The 23,214-nt window shown below is 42.0% G+C and overlaps 1 protein-coding gene across 1 annotated transcript in view; it reads right to left on the bottom strand.

Moving 5' to 3' along the window:
* The window catches only part of Alk (ALK receptor tyrosine kinase), a 678,240-nt gene that overhangs the window by 574,874 nt on the left and 80,152 nt on the right, over positions 1-23,214 (bottom strand). The gene's annotated exons all lie outside the window — the stretch shown is intronic.

Below are 23,214 nucleotides of genomic sequence, written 5' to 3'. Positions count from 1 at the left end.
CCAACCAAGAATCTTATACCCAGCAAAACTTACCTTCAAATTTGACGATGAAATAAGATCCTTCCATGATAAACAAAAGCTAAAGGAATTTACAAAAACAAAGCCAGCATTACAGAACATTCTCAGCAAAATATTCCATGAGGAAGAGATGAAAAACAACGATGCAAATCAGCAACAGGAGGCGCTAGCCTAAAGGAATAGCCAAATAAAGGAGAAACCAAATCATGTCAAAAACAAATATGAGTCAATTGACTGGGAATACAAATCATATCACAATAATAACCCTGAATGTTAATGGCCTGAATTCATCAATCAAAAGACACAGACTGGCAGATTGGATTAAAAAGAAAAATCCAACAATATGCTGCCTGCAAGAGACTCATCTCATAGAAAGAGACACCCATAGACTAAAGGTGAAAGGATGGGGAAAAACATACCATGCACACGGACACAGCAAAAAAGCTGGAGTATCCATCCTCATCTCAGATAATGTGGACTTCAAACCAAAACTAGCCAGAAGGGATAAAGAAGGACATTACATGCTGCTTAAGGGAAGCATAAATCAGCAAGACATAACAATCATAAATATCTATGCCCCGAACATTGGCTCATCCACGTACGTCAAACAAATCCTTCTCAATTCCAGAAACCAAATAGACCACAACACAATAATACTAGGCGATTTTAACACACCTCTCTCACCACTGGATAGATCGTCCAAACAAAAATTGAATAAAGAAACTATAGATCTCAACAACACAATCAGCAATTTAGACTTAACGGACATATATAGAATATACCATCCAACACAGAATGAATACACTTTCTTCTCAGCAGCACATGGATCCTTCTCTAAAATAGACCATATTTTATGCCACAAAGCTACTGTTAGTAAATACAAGAAGATAGAGATACTACCTTGTACTCTATCAGATCATAATGGATTGAAATTAGAAATAAATGACAGAATAAAAAACAGAAACTTCTCCAATACCTGGAGACTAAATAATACACTATTATATGATGAATGGATAACAGAAGACATCAGGAGGGAAATAAAAAAATTCTTAGAAGTAAACGAGAACAAAGACACATCATATCAAAATCTCTGGGACACTATGAAAGCAGTACTTAGAGGAAGATTTATTTCATGGGGTGCATTCAAAAAAAGAAGTAGAAATCAACAAATAAACGACTTAACACTACAGCTCAAAGCACTAGAAAAAGAAGAGCAGACCAATACCAAAAGTAGTAGAAGACAGGAAATAGTTAAAATCAGAGCCGAAATCAACGAAATCGAAACAAAAGAAACAATCGGAAAAATTAATAAAATAAATAGTTGGTTCTTTGAAAAAATAAATAAAATCGATAAACCCTTAGCCACACTAACAAAGAGAAAGAGGGAGAAAACTCAAATTACTAAAATTCGGAATGAACAAGGAAACATCACAACAGACACGAGTGAAATACAAAACATAATTAGAAGCTATTTCGAAAATCTATACTCCAACAAAACAGAAAACCTTGAAGACATCAACAAATTTCTAGAGACATATGAACTACCTAAACTGAACGAGGAGGACATACACAACTTAAATAAACCAATTTCAAGCAATGAAATAGAAGAGGTCATCAAAAGCCTACCAACAAAGAAAAGTCCAGGACCAGATGGGTTCTCAGCCGAGTTCTACAAAACCTTTAAAGAAGAGCTCATTCCAATACTCCTCAAACTATTCCATGAAATAGAAGAGGAGGGAACCCTACCAAACTCGTTCTATGAAGCCAATATCACCCTGATACCTAAACCAGACAGAGACACATCAAGGAAAGAAAATTTCAGACCAATATCCTTAATGAACATCGATGCAAAAATTCTCAACAAAATTTTAGCAAATCGCATACAAATATATATTAAAAAGATAGTGCACCACGATCAAGTGGGTTTTATTCCAGGGATGCAAGGTTGGTTCAACATTCGGAAATCAATAAATGTCATTCACCATATCAACAGACTTAAAGTTAAGAATCACATGATTATTTCAATAGATGCAGAAAAAGCATTTGATAAAATACAGCATCCCTTCATGCTCAAAACACTAGAAAAAATTGGGGTAATGGGAACATTCCTAAACATTATAAAGGCAATCTACGCTAAGCCCATGGCTAATATCATTCTAAATGGTGAAAAACTGAAAGCGTTCCCCCTAAAAACTGGAACAAGGCAGGGATGCCCTCTTTCACCGCTTCTATTCAACATCGTCCTTGAGACTCTAGCCAGAGCAATCAGACAAACCAAAGAAATTAAAGGGATACGAATAGGAAAAGAAGAACTCAAACTATCCCTATTCGCTGATGACATGATTATATATTTAGAGGAACCTGGAAATTCCACCAGAAAACTTTTAGATCTCATAAGTGAATTCAGTAAAGTAGCAGGTTACAAGATCAATGCTCATAAATCCAATGCATTTTTATACATAAGTGATGAATCTTCAGAAAGAGAAATTAGGAAAACTACCCCATTCACAATAGCATCGAAGAAAATAAAATACTTGGGAATCAATCTCACAAAAGAGGTGAAAGACCTCTACAATGAGAACTACAGAACACTAAAGAAAGAAATTCAAGAAAACCTTAGAAGATGGAAAGATCTCCCATGTTCCTGGATAGGAAGAATTAATATCGTCAAAATGGCTATACTACCTAAAGTTCTATACAGATTCAATGCAATTCCAATTAAAATCCCAATGATGTACCTCGCAGAAATAGAGCAAGCAATTATGAAATTCATCTGGAAGAATAAAAAACCTAGAATAGCTAAAGCAATCCTCAGTAGCAAGAGCGAAGCAGGGGGTATTGCAATACCAGATCTTCAACTCTACTACAAAGCAATAGTAACAAAAATGGCATGGTATTGGTACCAAAATAGACAGGTAGATCAATGGTACAGAATAGAGGACATGGACACAAACCCAAATAAATACAATTTTCTCATACTAGACAAAGGTTCCAACAATATGCAATGGAGAAAGATAGCCTCTTCAACAAATGGTGCTGGGAAAACTGGAAAACTATATGCAATAGAATGAAACTAAACCCCTATCTCTCACCCTACACAAACTCAACTCAAAATGGATCAAGGACCTCGGAATCAGACCAGAGACCCTGCATCTTATAGAAGAAAAAGTAGGTCCAAATCTTCAACTTGTTGGCTCAGGATCAGATTTCCTTAACAGGACTCCCATAGCACAAGAAATAAAAGCAAGAATAAACAACTGGGATAGATTCAAACTAAAAAGCTTTCTGTCAGCAAAGGAAACTATCAGAAATGTGAAGAGAGAGCCTACAGAGTGGGAGAATATCTTTGCCAACCATACCTCAGATAGAGCGCTAATTTCCAGAATCTATAAAGAACTCAAAAAACTCTACACGAAGAATACAAATAATCCAATCAACAAATGGGCTAAGGAAATGAACAGACACTTCACAGAAGAAGATGTACAAGTAATCACCAGATATATGAAAAAATGTTCAACATCCCTAGTAATAAGGGAAATGCAAATCAAAACTACCCTAAGATTTCATCTCACCCCAATTAGAATGGCGATTATCAAGAATACAAGCAACAATAGGTGTTGTCGAGGATGTGGTGAAAAAGGAACACTCATACATTGCTGGTGGGGTTGCAAATTAGTGCAGCCACTCTGGAAAGCAGTGTGGAGATTCCTCAGAAAGTTTGGAATGGAAACACCATTTGACCCAGCTATCCCACTCCTTGGCCTATACCCAAAGGACTTAAAAGCAGCATACTACAGAGATACAGCCACATCAATGTTCATTGCTGCTCAATTCACCATAGCCAGATTGTGGAACCAACCTAGATGTCCTTCGGTTGATGAATGGATAAAGAAACTGTGGCATATTTATACAATGGAATATTACTCCGCAATGAAGAATGATAAAATTATGGCATTTGTAGGCAAATGGTCGAAATTGGAGAATATCATGCTAAGTGAGATAAGCCAATCTCAAAAAACTAAAGGACGAATGATCTCGCTGATAAGCGGATGAGGACATATAATGGGGGGTGGGACGGGCTAGCATTAGGTTTAGGGTTAGGTTTAGAGTTAGGCTAAGAAGAGCAGTAAGAATGAAGGAAAGAAGGACTGTGTAGAGGGAAAAGAGGGGTGGGAGGGGTGGGAGGGGTGGGGGGGAGGGGAAAAATATAATAAACATCATTACCCTATGTAAACGTAAAAAAAATAAATAAATAAATAAAAAAAAAAAAAAAGAAAACAGCTAATACTCAGCAAATGTCAGGTATTGTTCTGTGCACTCTGCATGCGTCAACTCAATGACAACCCTGTGAGGGAGGTGTACTGTTGCTATCCCATGTTACGGATGAACTAAGGGCCTGGAAGGATAAATGACTTGCTCGGGTCACACTGAACTGTAAGTGAGGGAGCTATGGTTTCTGTAGAGATGGCCCAGTGGTGCTCTTTTGGGTGGTCTTGAGGGAGATGAACCACACCCATTCTCCAACCCTGTACCTTACCTCTGCTTAGGGAGAAGAATCAGGCATGCCTGAGTCTGACTCCTGGGTCTATCTTATTAGCTATATGGACTTGAACAAGTTAACTTCTCTGAACCTAGGTCTCCTCCTCTGTGCATGGGGCTAATACTGATGCCACAGAACCTCACAACTAGCATGCTCTCGAGGCAGTAATAGAATATTAATGACAGTAGTGGTGGTGGCTGTGCCTCAGAATCACAGAATACAGAGTCTGAGAAACACTCTATTCCAGGGTTGGATGTGGCTCAGTGGTAGAGCACTTGCATTGCAGGTGCAAGGTCCTTGCATTGACCCAGCACCACAAAAACAACAAAACCCCCAAACAAGAGCGACAAAACACCTATTTCAATCTAGACTGAATGAATGACCTAAGTTACTTTCTGTTATATTGCAGGCTCTTAATGGAGGAATATGTTCTATAAGTTGATCCTGGAACCTCAGAGATTCCTGGTACAGCAGTCTAAACTGGGTTTAAATCCTTCTGGCATTTAATAATTGTATGCCGTTGCCTAAGTTCCTTAGGTTTTCATAGCCTTTGCCCTCTGTTAAGTGCAGATAGCCAACCTTAGGGTTGTGAGGACGAGGGTCCAAGTCTGGGGAAGATTTAGCACAGTGTCTGGCAGTTCTTTACAGAGTCACTACTAACCTTCCTTTAAAATAAATTTTCAAAATAAAGATGGGGGACACAGGCTGTTCACTGAAGTGGCCCAGCTCTTCCTGGTCCACCATAGGCTTAATTGAAATGGTTCTTTCTGTTAAAAATATTGTTGCCACTCAGCTGGGGAGATATCAGGACTCTTCGGTGAACGCCTTCTGCTACTGGACCCTCCAGGAGAGAAGAGAGGTCTTGCTTGGAGGACTTCTGCTGTTAGATTGTAGAGAGATCTCTCTTATGGGATTCACAGGGGCGGCCACACAGGGTTGCTGAAATCAACTGCTTTAATGAATTACATTAAGGCGGTAGTGACATCATTAATTCATGAAATACGGATATAATTAAAGATCCAGGAAACAGGGAACAGGCGTGGGTCAGGGGCCTCCTCCTACTTCCTGCCCTTGTTCCCTTCAACTTTTGCTTCCTAATGTAATCTGAAGCACTCTGTCCGAAGGCTGAGCCCCTGGAACTTCCATATACACTTTCTCCCTGCTTTGTGTCTATAAGCTTAAGGAGTCCATAAGTGTTTAATGTCCAGATTGCTCTCTGCTCTCAAAGCACGGGAAATAATTTGAAAGGAAGCAAGTAGCATTAACTACATTTTACAGGGAAGAAAGAGAAACAGGCTAGGAAGCAAGTGGATTAGGGCCACACAGTCAAGTGAGTGATGTGTGTGTTGGACAGACCCCCATCTCAGGGTTGGAGGCAGCAGTGGAAAACCATGGCTAATTTCTTCAACAAATAAATATTGTGAACCTGCTGTGATGACTGTAGACTCTGAGAAGATAAAGAATTCTTGACACACGGCCCAGGCCTTCTAGCTAAGGAAACAAGACAAATCCACATGAAACATTTACAAATAAGTGCATTCATTTGGACAGGAAGGAATAACTGGGGCATTTGCAGATACAGATCCCCCTCTGTGTTGGCTAGGTGGCTCCAAGAAAGTCTCCTTCTTTCTTAAACCTGTTTCCTCCTCTCTAGAGGAGATAAAAATAACCCCTGCCTTGAGGCCTTGTTGCATCAGTGAGACAGTAATATATATGAAAACATTTTGTAAACAATGACCTTCTAATTCAATATAGCTCATTATTATTATCATTGCTGAATGGCTACTTTGTACAAAGGAACATGGCCAGTAGGTAGGGATGCAAGATTCATCAGGAAAGTCTATTCTAAAAGAGATCATTAATTATATCCTGATATTTAAAAAACAAAAACAAAACCAAAAAAAGCCAGCCTTCACAAGAGAGCAAGAATCAAAGGAAAGATGTCAACAATAACAGCCCTGAGTTCCAAAGAGGGAGGCTATCCTATGTTGGAAAGTTGGAAGGAAAAACCTGGGGGACGGTCCTCCAGGTTTATGGCCAGCTCTGTGACCTTGAGCAAGTGGTTGTGCCTCTCTGTGCCTCTGACTTCTCATCTGTAAAAATTAGGGGGTTGGATTCAATTATCTGTTCAGCTCCTCCCAGCTTGACAGGGTGTGATCGATGGTCTATAAGGAGCTGAGCCTTGAAAGCTGAATCAGATTTCAATAGAGAAGTGGGAGCTCATGAATAAAGGCACAGAGGCAGAGATGAGAATATGCGAGACAGAGAGAGTAATAAAGAGCTGACATTTATTGAGTACCTACTTTGGGCCCCGTTTTAAGTGCTTTGTGTGTATTAACTCATTACATCCTCACCACCTAGGAAGTGGAAAAATCATTCCCCCTCCTTTACAGGGGACAAGGTGGAGGGACAGGGAGGTTAAGTAGTACCTTCCTCAAGGAATTGCAGCTCGGTAAGGAGCAGAGCCCGGAATTTGAGTTCACAGTACAACACGGCCATTTATTGATCTACTCTGGGGCCAATCTGGTGGGGGTCCAAGGTTTATATAAAAGAGGAGGTGAGGTATATCACCCTAGAAGGGGTGCCCACATTCTGATCTTAATCCCTTTGGTAATTTCTCTGCTACAACTGACAGCTCAGCTTTTCTGGATCTGTGTGAAGTAGGACGAATCATAAATCACACTGTGGGTGTGGTGGGGAGACAAGACCAGAGACAACTAAGCAATGTGACTATAGATGATATCTTTTCTCGTGACCTTCTCTTTAACTTCGAACAACAAGTCTGGGCCAGGTCTTCTGCCACTTGTCTGCCAAGACAACCACTCTCTCCCAGGGGAAGGGAATGCTAATCCGGGAAACTGACAACCTTCAAAATGGGGCATCAGACAGAGAGGATGCTCATCTGCCAAACTTATCTCCACCAACACTTTACTCACTTGGAAACAGAAGTTCCCCCAAATTTAAATGACTTTCCCAGGGACCCTTCCATTCATTCATATTAAGTATCCCTTCCACACACCCAAAGACACGGAGATGTGGGACAGCTAAACAAACACAGATCAAGCAAAAGTTACAGAAAAGAGTCCCCTAAGGGGGAAATGGAAGGAATATTGGGAACTTAGACCCAGAGAATAGCAGAGGCCTCCTAGAGGAAGCTGGATTTGAGCTGTGCTCTTCAGGTCGGGTTTATCTAATTACAGAGAAAGGAAGGAACGAAACCCCAAACCAGGTGCCCACGGCCAGTCTTCCTCGGGTTTTGTGTTCAAATATTAACGGTATTTTTCCTCTCGACATTCAGCATTTCTCCGCAGGGAACAAAGTGAATTATAGATACTCCTTGGCTCTCCAAACTCCTCCATGTGAGGCAGAAGACAGACTTTATTCCTCTTATTATGCCCTATTACTGTTTGCTTCCATTTTTCCCAGGGTTTTGAATGTGTAAAACAGACAAGAGTTTTGATGTGACCTGGATTATACAAACACCTGCGTGAATGTCACTGCTATTTTCTCTCTCCAAAAGAAATGACTGTGAGTATGTGTGTTTGAACCAACTCGGTCATTATACCATTTGAGTTTTTTCCTTTTCCTTGGTCTATTTTTAGATTTCTTCTTCCATCTCCCCAGCTCTATTAGAATAAGGTTTTCATTTTAATCATGGTCTCTGGGCAGGCCAAATTTAGGCATAATGAAAACAAAAGTGTTATGCAAAATGAGACGTTAGAGGAAGCCCGGGCAGTGCGTGCACTGCATGCCCAATACACACTGGCCAGGATCAGTGTGCAGTTTTTCTGGACCCACCCAGCTCCCAAGTCTGAATCCTCAGCGCCTGCTGTTCTCCCCCAAAGCAAAGCAGTCCATTAGCACTCTAAGAACATGCCGTGGGTAAGTAATGCAGCTCCAAGCTGCTCTGCCCCAATGCCTCCAGCAGCCTAGTTATAGACAGAAGGTTTGGCGCTGCAAGTCTCTACTTAGGGCTATCCTGGCTTGGGTATCTGCATTGGGAAGTGAGTCCTGTGCAGGGTCACAGAGACAAGTTCTTAGTAATATGCAGATTTATTCCTAGGACATTATTGGTTCTATACTTTAGTTGCACATGAAAATCACTTCAGATGCTTTTAAAAACACTCCTGCTCTGTGAGAATACCCCAGACTGGGGGAATCAGAATCTGAGGGTAAGACATGGACAGAAGGTTTTTTCGTTTGTTTTTTTTAACATCCCGATCCTCTACTCTATACCTGTGTGATTCTGAAATTCAGTCAGAGTGGAGAACCCTTGCCTTAAGGAAAAGACATGTGGGGGAAGGGAAGGGACACCTTGACATTTAAAGTATAGCCATATAACATGGGAACCTGTTAAAAATGGAGGCTCCTGGGCCCCAACAGGCATTCACTGATTCAGAATCTGCATTTTGGCAGCTTCCTCTGGATTCTAGGAGAAGCTTCATAATCACATTACAAATTGAGAAACAGTTTTATTCCCATTTTTTTGTCTGGGGTTATGTGTAAAGCCACTGCTTATTTGAAGTTGGGTGTGTTATGTAACCTCTGAGCCTCAGTCTCCTCATCTGTGCCAGCACTTCCTTCACAGGATTCTTGCGTGAAGGAAATCAGTTAATACTACTTGACACAGGACCTGGTTTATTTTTGCCATGAGAGGAAGACTGCTCACCTGGTGTTTTCAATCCTGAATATATATCCACATCGTAAGTGGGAAAAAAATCACTGCCATAAAATGTGACTTACAAAATTGATCTGACCAATTAAATGGAAATGTTTGTCAAGGCAATTGGAAAGGGCTTAAACAAGTAAATCCAGAGCAATTGAATGCATTTTGTTGGTGGTGGCCTTGCTGGACTAAAGGGCTGAGTTCCACGAGCATCAACTCCTATATTGGACTCTGTAGGGTCAGCAGGACACTGAAAGAGGCCACCAGAGGTGACCGCTTACCTCGTATCATTCACATTCCTCTCTCTGTGAGACTGTGTTTCAGTCAGCTTTTTCGCTACTGTGACTAAATGATCTGACCAGCACAATGATAGAGGAGGAAAGGTTTATTTGAGGGCTCACAGTTTCAGAGGTCTTAGTCCATAGTAGGCCAGCTCCATTCCTTGGGGCTCAAGGTGAGGCAGGACATCATGGCGGAAGAGTGTGGAAGAGGGAAGCAATTCACATCATCAGGAAGCAGAGAGAGAGAGAGAAACTCCACTCTCCATATACAAAATATATACCCCATAGCCACCCCCCAATTCCCACCTCCTCCAGCCACACCCTACCACTTCAATTAATGCCATCAGGGATTAATTCACTGATTGGGTAAAAACTCTTACAATCCAATCATTTCTCCTCTGAACCTTCCTGTGAGCTTTTGGGGGACACCTCACATCCAAACCAAATCAGCCTGTGTTCGAGGGCTAGGATGACATGTGTCTTTATTGGTATTGGGATCCCAATGTAGGTGAGGAACAGGCAATTCCTATATTCACTGGGTATGGGAGTGGAAATTTTGTATCCTTAAGATTGGGAGGCTTTGGATATCAGGCTGTGGTAGTTTTTAAATACGTCTGCAAATTCTTTCTTACTCCTCCCGAGAGGGTGCTTAATTCCTCTCCTTGAGGGTGAGCAGGACTTAGTGACTGGCTGCCAAGGAATAGAACATGGGGACAGCATGTGACTCGCAGGGTCAGATTACAGAAGGTTCACCTTGCTCTTTGACTACACGCTCCAGGGGAAGCTGGCTTCCAGGTCACAAGCTCAGTCCAGCAGCCCCATGGTGAGGCCTGCAGAATGAGGTCCTGACCCAGCTCCAGCCCAGCCTGCCAATGGCTGTGGCAACAGCTAGACTGTAACCTCAGGCAAGACCCTAATCCAGAACTATCTACCTGTGCTGTTCCTGGATGCTTGACCCACCAAAATAGTGAGATATAGTAAAGATTGTAGCTATAAGCCATGGAATTCCAGGGAAATTTGTTATGCAACAGCAGAGAACTCACACACTGGACTTGTAAACATCACATGAACATCTAAATGCTGCGCAAGAGGGAGCAATGAAAGAGCAGGAATCCAGCTGGAAAAACAGCAAGTCCCAGGCCGAGAGAGAACAGAAGGACCCGTGGAGCCTTTCCTCCTCAGCATTCTTAAAGTACACAGACCTCAGAGCCTGAAGGCCACAGTGGATCCCGCTTCACCACTGACCATTTTGCCACCTTGGACGGGACCCTTAATGGATTTTCCTCTCAGAAGGGAGATGATGTCATGTTGGAGACCAAGCACAGGACCTGCCAAGTGAACCCAAAGGGGAGAGTAATGCTCCTAAATCATTCTCCTCTCTGTTCCTAATGCTCAGGTTCCACATGGCCTTTAACCTGGGTGTACTCCCCTTGGGGACAGATGTTGTCGTCATGGGATAGGGGTAGGGAAGCAGTGAGGAAAGAGAATATAACCACTCCATCTGGAGCCTGCCAGGTAAAGGAGGTGTCTGGCTGAAGGCTCCACCAGAAGAGCACCAGGGAGTGACACTAGGGGGACTCGGGGAAGGTGGCTCCAGAGGTAGAACCTTCTGTTCTGCCACCCACTGGTACCAGAGAAAGAGGAGGAGGGTTGTGAGAATAATGGAGTGTCCCCCACACTCCCACCCTCAGTGTGCAGGTCCAGGGAGGGGTCCTGAGAGGCACAGCAAACAGACCTCTTCCCCGCCAGGGTCTCTTCCAGGTTTCACTCTCCTCTCTTCTCTCTGCATGCTCCCTCTGTTCCCTTCCCATCCCCTCCAGAATCTCCTCTTAGAAGACTCTTGGGGAGACCAGCACTAATCCTAACAAATTTCTTTAACATAGGAGATCAAAGCGAAAAGGACTGAATCCAGGACTCAGAGGTTCTTGCCTCTCCATGAGAGGTTCAGATCCCCTTGCCCTGGGAGAACCAAGAATAACCCCCACAAATAAGCACAGGAAGGAAGTCGGTGCCACCCCCAGCCCTAGCCACATACCCCTGATGAAATGCATCTGTAGGGGTTCAGTCTCTCCAGACCACTCGGCTCCTGACATCTTCCTGGCACTAATTGGAAGACCGCTGGAATGCATTTCACAAATTGAATTGTCCTGGTCTCCTTGCTGTTCCCATTCCTCAGGCCTGGGGGGAGAGGGGAAACTCAATTTCCTGCCTGCCAGCCACAGTTATGTGGGAAATCAGTCTTGTCTGAACTGCCCTTCCTGCAGCTACTTCCCTGATGAGCCTGGACTGGGGTCTTGGGGCTTGATGGGTAGTTATCCCACATGTTGTCCTGACATTCCTTTGGGCCTTTTGGGAAGTAAAAGGATCTCAGGAAGCTTCATCAGGCCCCATTTTTTAGCTTCTAAACTTGAAACCAGGCCTTCTGAAGACAGGGATAATAATGATTTCTATAATTTACATTGTCCTTTTCCCCAAGGAGCCTAAAGGATTTTATGCAACTTTCTCCAGTAATCCAGTATGTCAGCTCCAAGGCCCTGGGGACCTCCTGATTCAGCTGAGGGAAGAGTCAAAGCACAGAATGGTGAATGAGGTGAGGTATCACTCCCCAAGGGTAGATCTGGAATTCAAAGGCCTGGGCACCCACCCTGGTTTGTCTTGGACCACTACTTAACATCTGCTGGTATTTTAGTTGGGAGAAGGGTCAAGGGAAGCATGAAACTGTCATGGCCAAATCTAATTCTACCATTTGCTGGAGGCCATCAACTGGCCTTGTGTATAGTCAAAAGTCACAAGCCTCATGAGTTGCTTCAATTCAGCTCTCAATAGCTTTGATTGAGTAGCTGATGCCTATCCCTGTTCTCTAGAACTTGGCAGTTTGTAAGATCTGACTTGGAACAAGTTCCTCTGCTTCTGAGCCTCAGTAAGATCCCTCACTTAGAAAATCTCCAAAGGATTCTATCTCTAAAGTTTGAGAAGACAATGGATGTGAAATCATTGCAGATACAAAACAGAATATAAGAGAAATGTTGGAACAGATATTGAGAAAGTTGGTTTCTAGACCTACCCCAGCTAATGAGTGTGATGTTGGGTGACTTTAAGGGAAATCTCAGACCCTTGGTTTCCTCGCCTATGACACAAAGCTGATGTTTACATTCTCCTGAGGTCTCTACCATTTCTGATCTCCATGAATTCAGTGGGAGGAGCTACAGTAGAAAGAGATTCTTCTGGACACTGGCTTGCTTCTTTCCTTCATCTCTTCATCTGTCCATCCAGCCTTTCTTCATATAGGTATTGTCCTTTATGTGACCAACCTCTCTGTTAGATGAAGAGGCTTAACAATGTGCAAGATGGGCAAAGTTCGGTCTATGTCCTAATGAAATTCCAACCAAGAAGAGAAGCAGAAACAAATATCACAAAGTATGAAGACCTAGAGGAATGAGAGGCCTTGATACATTCCAGGAGAGCCAATGGGGTTGGACCGTGAGTGACGCACAAGGCAGGGTGGGGTGGAAGATGAAATTGGAGAGTTGACAGCAAGGCAGATCAAGAGGGCTTGAGCCTCCAGCCTCAGAATGAGACTTTCTATCCAAAGAAATCACTCAACATTTTTAAGCATGGTTGTGATGGAATTAGTTTTGTTTTAAAAACATTATTGTGTGTGTGTTCAAACTGTGTTGTGTACCAGGGACTAGACAGATGAAGAGAAAGGAAGCCAACTTGGAGGTCAGTGCAGTGATACCAGCAGGAAATGAGTTGAACTGGGACTGGATTGGAGAAGGAGAAACAAGGAAGCATCTGGGAGATACTGAGAAGTTAGAATTGGAACGGCAAAAAGAGCAACTTTCCAGGTGGTGGGGACTGGAACAGAGTGATAAGAAAGACATTCTCGAGTTCTACAAAACCTTCAAAGAAGAACTCATTCAAATACTTCTCAAAGTATTTCAGGAAATAGAAAAGGAGGGTACCCTACCAAACTCATTCTATGAAACTAATATCACCCTCATACCCAGGCAAAGACACATCAAGGAAAGAAAATTTTAGACCAATATCCTTGATGAATATAGATGCAAAGATCTTTAACAAAATATTGGCAAACCATATCCAAAAACATATTAAGAAAATCGTGCACCACGATCAAGTGGGGTTCATCCCTGGAATGCAAGGATGGTTTAACATCTGTAAATCAATAAACGTAATCCATCATGTCAATAGACTTAAGGATAAGAATCATATGGTTATCTCAATTGATGCAGAAAAAGCATTCGACAAAATACAACACCCCTTCATGCTCAAAACACTAGAAAAAATAGGGATAGTGGGAACATAACTGAACATTGTAAAGGCTATTTATGCTAAGCCCATGATCAACATCATTCTTAATGGAGAAAAACTGAAACCATTCCCCTTAAAAATGGGAACAAGACAGGGATGTCCTCTTTCAGCACTTCTATTCAACGTTGTCCTTGAAACTCTAGCCAGAGCAATTAGGCAGACTAAAGAAATTAAAGGGATATGAATAGGAAAAGAGGAACTTAAGCTGTCACTGTTCGCTGATGACATGATTCTATATTTAGAGGATCCAAAAAACTCCTCCAGAAAACTTCTAGACCTCATCAATGAATTCAGCAAAATAGCAGGCTATAAAATCAACACACATAAATCTAAAGCATTTTTATATGCAAGCGACATAACAGCTGAAAGGGAAATGAGGAAAAAAACTCCATTTGCAATAGCCTCAAAAAAAAAAAATACTTGGGAATCTATCTAACCAAAGAGGTAAAATATCTCTACAATAAAAACTACAAAACACTGAAGAAAAAACTTGAGGAAGACCTTAGAAGATGGAAAGACCTCCCATGTTCTTGGATAGGCAGAATTAATATTGTCAAAATGGCCATACTACCAAAAGTGCTATACAGATTCAATGCAATTCCAATTAAAATCCCAATGATGTACCTTACAGAAATAGAGCAAGCAATCATGAAATTCATCTGGAAGAATAAGAAACCCAGAATAGCTAAAGCAATCCTTAGCAGGAAGAATGAAACAGGGGGTATCACAATACCAGAACTTCAACTATACTACAAAGCAATAGTAACAAAAACGGCATGGTATTGGCCCCAAAATAGACAGGAAGATCAATGGTACAGAATAAAGGACATGGACACAAACCCAAATAAATACAATTTTCCTATACTAGACAAAGGTGCCAAAAAAAAGCAATGGAGAAAAGATAGCCTCTTCAATAAATGGTGCTGGGAAAACTGGAAATACATATGCAACAGAATGAAATTAAACCCCTATCTCTCACCCTGCACAAAAATCAACTCACAATGGATCAAGGACCTTGAAATCAGACCAGAGACCCTGCATCTTATAGAAGAAAAAGTAGGTCCAAATTTTCAACTTGTTGGCTTAGGATCAGACTTCCTTAACAGGACTCCCACAGTACAAGAAATAAAAGCAAGAATCAATAACTGGGACAGATTCAAACTAAATAGCTTTCTCTCAGCAAAGGAAACTCTCAGCAATGCGAAGAGAGAGCCTACAGGGTGGGAGAATATCTTTGCCACTCATACTTCAGATAGAGCACTAATTTCCATAATATATAAAAAACTCAAAAAACTCTACACGAAGAATACTAATAACCCAATCAACAAGTGGGCTAAGGATATGAACAGATGCTTCACAGAAGAAGATCTACAAGCAATCAACAAACATATGAAAAAATGTTCACCATCTTTAGTAATAAGAGAAATGCAAATCAAAACTACACTAAGATTCCATCTCACCCCAATTAGAATGGCGATTATCAAGAATACAAGCAACAATAGGTGTTGGAGAGGATGTGGGGAAAAAGGTACACTCATACATTGCTGGTGGGGCTGGAAATTAGTACAGCCACTCTGGAAAGCAGTGTGGAGATTCCTTAGAAAACTTGGAATGGACCCACCATTTGACCCAGCTATCCCACTCCTCAGCCTATACCCAAAGGACTTAAAATCAGCATACTACAGAGATACAGCCACAACAATGTTCATAGCTGCTCAATTCACCATAGCCAGATTGTGGAACCAACCTAGATGTCCTTCAATTGATGAGTGGGTAAAGAAACTGTAGTATATATATACAATGGAATATTACTCAGCCATAAAGAATGATAAAATTATGGCATTTGCAGGCAAATGGATGAAATTGGAGAATATCATGCTAAGTGAGATAAGCCAATCTCAAAAAACCAAAGGTTGAATGATCTCACTGATAAGCGGATAATGACACTAATGGGGGTTGGGGGGGCAAGAATGGAGGAAGGAGGGACTATAAAGAGGGATAAGAGGGGTGGGAGGGATGGGGGGGAAGGAAAAAATAACAGAATAAATCAAACATCATTACCCTATGTAAATGTATGATTGTGCAAATGGTATGCTGTTACTCTGTGTACAAACAGAAACAACATGTATCCCGTTTACAATAAAAATAGATTAAAAAAAAAAAGAAAGACATTCTCAAGGTTACAGAATCCTCACCCAAGGATGCTGGAGAGCCATGGCTTGGTCTTATGGCCCACTGAATGCTCAGCCAAAACCAAGATAAGTTTGCCCTATACTACTGCTTTCTGGAGTCCTTTCAGGTGACAGGTGTCCAGGTGTGGCTACCATGTTCAACCAGCTCCTCCCAAGCATGACCTACAGTTCTGTAGGAGGGCACATATACCATAGTTCTGAAATCTCCAAGAAGCCAGCCTCTACATGTGGGGTTACAGAAATCCAACAGCAAAACCTCCAATTATTGGAGAAAAAGACAGAGCAGCTATGATTTTAGAACATTTCTGTGGAGGTGAGGAGCAAAAACAGGAAATGTGCCAGTAGCTTTTGGTGTTTGGGCTTGATCTACCATGGGCTTTGATATATTACCATGACAGAATCCTATGATGAGAATCATTGAAACACTCCGAGTTACTAGACAGCCTCTCCAATTGACAAAAAAAAAAAAAAAAAAAAAAAAAATCTTAGGTCTTTACCCAGCTCTGTCTCTTTGTGTGTCAGGGTTTAGCATTCACATACTCAGTCAGTCTTATACAAGCTTCATGCAATATTAAAATGTTTATGCAACCCTTTCTGTGCTTGAAGCAGCAGCGAATGTTCCTGGTGTGCAAGGAATGAGGAGAATAATGTTCTTACACTTTCCCAGGAGAAAGTCCAACATCAAAGCAATGACTGTCTTGCCCTCCATGATTAATTGGAGCAATAAATCAGATCTCACCCTCCCTGGCTCTTTGCCACCCCTCCTTGGGACCCCATGCAATGATTGGGTACTGAAAAGAGGGTATCATCTGGTTTCTTTGCCGTGAGGAACAGAGAATTAGAATGGCACTCAGAATGTGTTTTCCTAAGCTCGTGGCTACAATTTTACAGCATACATGCCATGCTGGTATTAGTCAGATGTCAAACTTCAAACCCATTTAAAGGGGTATGTTAATGGTGTGACACTTAAAGAGACTTGCCTTCAGCAGCTGCACCCTTACAAGAGATTGATTTCTAAACATATGAATCCAAATCCAAGTGTTGGAGACTAACAGAAAAATCAGTCTCCATCCAGTATCTTTCAACCAATGATCATAAGACATTCGATGGAGTAAATATTGCTAGAGGGAAAAGAGAGGCTTAGAGACATCAAATAATGGTGTCAGAACAGTCCATGGTTCAGAGGCAGCTCTAGATACATAGCTTTTCCAGCCCAGAAAAATTAGAATATCAGAGCCAGAAGGGAAATTCTTCAAGATTATTTTATATGTAAGTAATCAAGGTCCAGAGAGACTAAGAATTTATTCAAGAGGCTTAATTTCTGCTCCCCTGTTGAATGTAAAAACCCTTGACCTCCAAGGAAAGGTCAAGTCCAACATGGCCAATAAGAAACACATTTTCTTCTTGTGGCTCCCTGGAATGATGTGATGCTCTCTAAGTGTACAGGCTTTATCTGCTTAAGAGCTGCTACCAAATGATGAGTTCTTTGTCTAGTTTATAAATTAGAGATGCTTTCTGGTTATTATTTCCCTTATTTAATCCAATCTGTTCAGTGAGCCCTGTTGGTCAAGGGCAGGGTCAGGGACTTAATTGGTAGGCTCAGATCCTATATTATGTTATTTAATATTCCTACTGAATAACTGGTTCCTGCTCAAGACAGCTTCCCACTGTATTGCAAGAGAATCTATAATGAAAAGTAGAAAAAGCTGAACTAATGCAGCTATGCTCTTGGGACTTTTTGGACCTGAACTTATAGATTCTGGTGGCCCCTCCAAAGTCAGGGAGCTGGGTGGGAAGCAATCCAGGTGAGTGGTTGTAAAAACAGAATGAGAACATCTCTTACTCTCAGTCCTATTGCCAGGACGATTACCAAGTCAGTTTATGTGCTTCAGACCTATGTTTGAAGGACTAATTTTTAGAGTCAGACTGGGGACCTGCCTTAGTATGCATGGGGTGGGACTTTGACTAAGATCATTTCCACCTAAGAAGTTCAGTACATTATTTATCAGATTACTCCTCAGTGAACAGTGAACCTAAATTAGTAATTCTGAGTTCTGTTAGTAAAGCCCAGGAATCCAAGAAAGAGAGTCTCAGATTCTCTGAAACCCCCTGCCCCAAATTATGAGTGGATGTTTCTCCTCCTCATCCTAACATGGCCCTAGTCTGGGAGGTTCTCTTCCTAGTTGACTTGGATCTTTTCAGTAGCTATAGTTTCTGTAAATACTTTGGTATGATGGGCGCACAGGAGCTGTCAGCCTCTGGGTGAAGATTTGAGATTTCCATTAAGTTGATGCCATAATTTGCTGTCTCTCCCAAGGTTTTACTCTCCAATCTGGGCATCCTTCATCACTCCCTTGGCAAACTGCAGTGGCACAGAGCCACTGGCTGCCGAGAAGCTTAACGTAGACTTGGCTCTGTCTTGCTGAAGATGGAGTGTTTGTGTAGCCTATCACCCCTTCTATTCAACGTGAAGTGGATGTTTTAGTGAAGCTCTTGGCTGTAAATACCTTCAGGAAAACTTATTTTCAATCATTTTTTTTTTCAAAGCTGCAAACAAATACACACTTTGTCCTTCACAGACACCAATAGCAGAGTTCTTCCCACTTTCAACTGAATTAATCAGTGCAGGGGTGGGGGGATTCCATCTTCAAGAAAGTAGGGTTGCTGCTAATGTAGCCTAGGAGAAAAATCATTGGTCTCTTTCTAGAACCACTCACAGTCATTACGTTCCCAGTTCTAAGATGTAGCAAGACCCCACTGAGGAACTAGATCTGGGGCTCTCAAGAGACTTCAGGTAGGAGAGGCCCTGCTGGTGCAAAGTCCACTCCAGTCCCATCCCAGGACTCCTGAGACCCATGCTATTCAGGGTGATTCAGTACTGGTAGCATCATCATCACCATTACAATGAGTCCCAGGCCTCACCTCTGACCTCCTGAATCAGGATGTATATTTGAACCAGATCCCCAGGGAATCCATAAATGTAATAACCTGGGGAGGCATGCTTCCTAGCTTCTTTTTCCTTCCCCTTTGGCATGGCAACCCCACCACAGGCAAACCTCCTAGTTCCTGATCAGTTCCTCTCTTCCTACTACTGTTCATGTTGCATTCTGTTCTGACCCAGCCCCAAAATGCTGGCCTAGATCATTCCCTATATTTTGGATTTTCATCCTACCCTCAGTCTAATTTATAGCTGGTGTGGCACAAGTCCCCCAAATGCAATGCCTCCTCAAGGTTCAACACTTAGTAGTTAGCCTTGGGAGTTGATAAAAAATCACTTAACCTGTCCAGGGTATAGTTTCCCCAGATGCTAAATGGTGATATATATGTGTGTCACTCTCTGTGGGACATGCATGCCAGGAGGACAAATGAGGTCATTCATATTTAATAGCATTCATTATTATACAGTGAGTGCAAGGCATTATTTGTGAGCATCTGTCTGGGTTAATGGCCGATATCTTGTGAATAGGCTAACCATTTTCATTGCATGCTTAATTCTGAGAATATTAGAAAAGTTGGAGTTTCACAACACTCTCTAACTGGATAAGGTGTTATCGTTCAAAGATCTCAGTATACTTAGGTTTCTCAAGAACCTTCAGCAATAGGAAAGAAATGTTAAATAAAGAAGGGTCACCACTGTGACACTGGAAGGTGGAGTCTCTTGTCAGCATTGTCATCTCAGTGGAAATAGACAAGCCAGGGATGGTAGCAGAGGACCTCTTATTCAATATCATGGAGTCTACCTTGGGATCCAGAATGTTCAGATACAATTCCACAGGACTCTCCAGTAGAGGCAAGAAAGGAGAGGGTGGAACACCTGCAAGGCATGACGGTCAGGCAAGCAGATGGGAATTTCAGAAATCTGGGAGTGCGTGTGCCATCGCACGGGTGCCTGGCAGGAGGTTGCATGAGCAAGGTGTGCCCACGAAGGGAACCAAAGTGAAGAGAAGGAGTGGGTCTCTCAAAGAGGCAAACCAACCAACAATAACCAGGAAGCCTGGAATGGTGGGATGTGTAGAATGCACATGTGCAAAGTAGGACTTACACAAATGTGCTAGCTTTCCCTGTCAAGTCTTATTATGCTGTGGATATGTGTGTGTGTGTGTGTGTGTGTGAGTGTGTGTGTGTGTGCATATATACATACATATGGTCTCTGTGGAGCACACTGGGCCAATAATGGGCCATTTTGCCTGCTTCCTAATTTCCATTCATTTATCTATGCAGCTTACAAATACATACAAAGTACCTACCATGTTCCAGGCTCAGAGTAAGGCAGTACTTACCCCCACAGACCTCAAAGTCTAGTGGACACGAATCAAGTAAGCACAGAAATAAATTCCAAATTGTTACTTTCCTCTGAGATCATGTGGGGGAAGCTGCTGTATCTGGGAGGTCAGGAGAGGCCTCCTTCTCTGAGAAAGCAGCATTTGAATTCAGCTCTAAGGGATATGTAGGAATTGACTTGACAAAGAAATATAGGAAGAGCACATTTAAGAGAAGCAGAGAGCATAGCAAGAAGGAGGGCGAAGTGGCGGGGGGCAAGCCCAGGGGGCACTTGAGACAGGGATGTAGACTCATCCTGTAGGAGACAGACTTGCTAGAGGACAAGACCTCTGGTTCCAGTCATTTAGACGTCCCCATGCTCAGGAGGCCAGTGAACTTTGGGCCCCGATTCTCCTCTCTGTTGGAATCTATACGCATCTGATTGGAAGAATGAGGGAGAGGGAGTTCTACCCTGAATCTTTTGTCTTCCTCCATCACCCCCCACAGCACCTGTGAAAGAATCAACTGTCCATCAATAATGCAGCATCATGGAGGCTTGGCCCTGGATCTGGAAGACGCTAGACAAAAAAGAAAATCTGGCTGCCTTCATGTTATCAGGGCAGTCTTTGAACATAATGGTCTTTCAGGCTCTGTCATATGAATTTCCACTGGTTGGGTTGAGGAATTCAAAGTCATCTGTTTTCCATATTCTAAGCTCTCTAAAAGAGACTGAAGTTAACATAATGAAGGAATCCTATTAGAAAGGATCACTCTGTACAAATAGGGGTCTTTTATTGAGCACTTCTTATGTGGCAGGCACAGAACAGATGCTCCCCATGCACTGTGTCACTCGATCTTCACAGCAAGACCGCATGTCCTAGAAATGTAACCCCTGTTTTCTAAACGAGAAAACAAACTCAAAGATGCAGAATTCGCCCAAGCTAACATAGGTTAATAAGGGACCAACTCAGGATTGGAACCCAGATCTACTCCGGATCTCCTTGAGCAGTGAGTGTCTCAAGCACACAGCATCTCTTTCTTCAGAAAATAATAAGCACAACTCATAATTCCAGTTCTAAACAGTTTGGATGCCATTTCCCTGGAAGCTGAATGTCATGGTTTCTGGAGACTCTGGTAGATGTTGTCATTAGCAATACCAACTCTGCTTTCCAGGCCAACCTGCCCATTTTCTCAAGCCAGGAAGAATGGTTTAATCCTGCAAAGTCAACAGGACTTGTGGTTGGGCAGATAAAATGGGGGCAGGTATACAAAGGTATTTTAATAAATTGCAAAGAACCAAATGTTTGATATAACATTAAATAAATAATCCTAAGATATAAAGTATGCTAGTGGCATTAGGTTCAGGATACTAGTGACATTAGATAATGCACTCAGCAAGGTCATGCATTCAGGTAAGGTCAAAATCACTGACTTCTCATCCAATACTGTTTGGAAAAAATTGAGAATGCTTCTTTCTGCCTGAAAGTGCCAAACACACATATGTTTGCAAGTCTACATGGTGCTCACCCAATTAGTCAAAAAGGAAAAAATTCAGCTGAGTTAGCCAGGATTTGTAGGCTTGACACAATGCCAAATAGCCAATGTCTTCAATTTTCTCATCTGATTTGACAGGTTATTGTGGTAAATGGATTGACAGAGCTAGAGGCAGAAAATTCTAGGGTAAAGATCAACAATTAGGGCATTGCCAGCATGTAGTTACTAGACAGGGTGGAAGGGGAGAGCAAATGTTTTCCAAAGTTAATAGGGAAGTTTATGTAAACAAACTCTAGTTCTAATATAATGGACCACCTATCAGGGAAAAATCAAGATGAAGAAGTGAGATTGCCACATGAAATACTTTGTCCAGCAGCACTGACAAAGAAAGAGGTGTGAGTAAGAGGGAAATCACACACACAACACACACACACACAATTAAATTAAATTTTAAAAGGAGGGAAAGAAAAATAGTTACATTTCTATGCTCCCTAATTAGTAATTGGTCCTGAACCACTTTGCTGAAGCTAATTTAAGTCTTTTTATCTTCCACCAAAACATATAAAAACCAGAGTTTTCTATCTACCTTTAGTACAAACTACAATCAATTGCAGCAAAAGGAGCACACAACTTCAAATCATGGCAGGCAAAATTCCATTTGCTTTACCTTTCAAAAGAGAACAAAGGCAGTGTAACTCACTCAGCTCTCATGGTAAAGAAAGCCACCCATTAGATAAGTTCCCCAAAGCCCTGCAATCTAAGCCAAATCAGGAGGCAACCAGCATCACTCAGGCAGGGCTGGTGAGTGGGTAAATCAAGCCGTGACAAGGAAACAAGCAATTTTGATCCATGTCTTCTTGTATAGCAAACGGGTCTGAGCATCCTGCTGGCTGCCAGCAAATAATAAATAACAAGAATTGAAGGCAAATTTCAAAGTTCTCTGTTGCTTTAAGTTGATTCAGGGGTTGAGAAAGTAGGAGAGAATGGGAATGTTTGGAAGTAAAAGTCAGTGGTTAGATTATAGTACGTACAATAACAGTTAAGATATAATGACCTAGGGAGAAAAGACATTTCCTTCTGAGACTACTACAATCACCAGCATATCCACCTTCAAATGACATACAGCACATTTTAAACTCCATGCCATTCTTAGTAAGGATTATGGGTCTTCCCATTACACAGAACTGAAAATGAAAGTACAGAGCTTTTTCCTCCTCCTTTGTGATCACAGTGTGGACCACACGGGTGCACCACTCCACTGTTTGACCCTGGCTGTGTGCAGGCATAAGGAAGCCCAGCTCCCTTAGCTTGAGTTTGCACAACACAAGGTACAACTTGTGCTACAAGCTTCCCTTGCAAGATCAGAATGCAGCCTGAGGGAAATTTGCCTCAGACTACGATTGAACTTAGTTTCTTCCCTTAGCATCCCTA

The sequence above is a fragment of the Sciurus carolinensis genome, chromosome 13 (assembly GCF_902686445.1).
Source record: "Sciurus carolinensis chromosome 13, mSciCar1.2, whole genome shotgun sequence".
Lineage (NCBI taxonomy): Eukaryota > Metazoa > Chordata > Mammalia > Rodentia > Sciuridae > Sciurus > Sciurus carolinensis.
The sequence above is the reverse complement of the archived record's forward strand: the minus strand, read 5'-3'. Positions and strand labels throughout refer to the sequence as shown.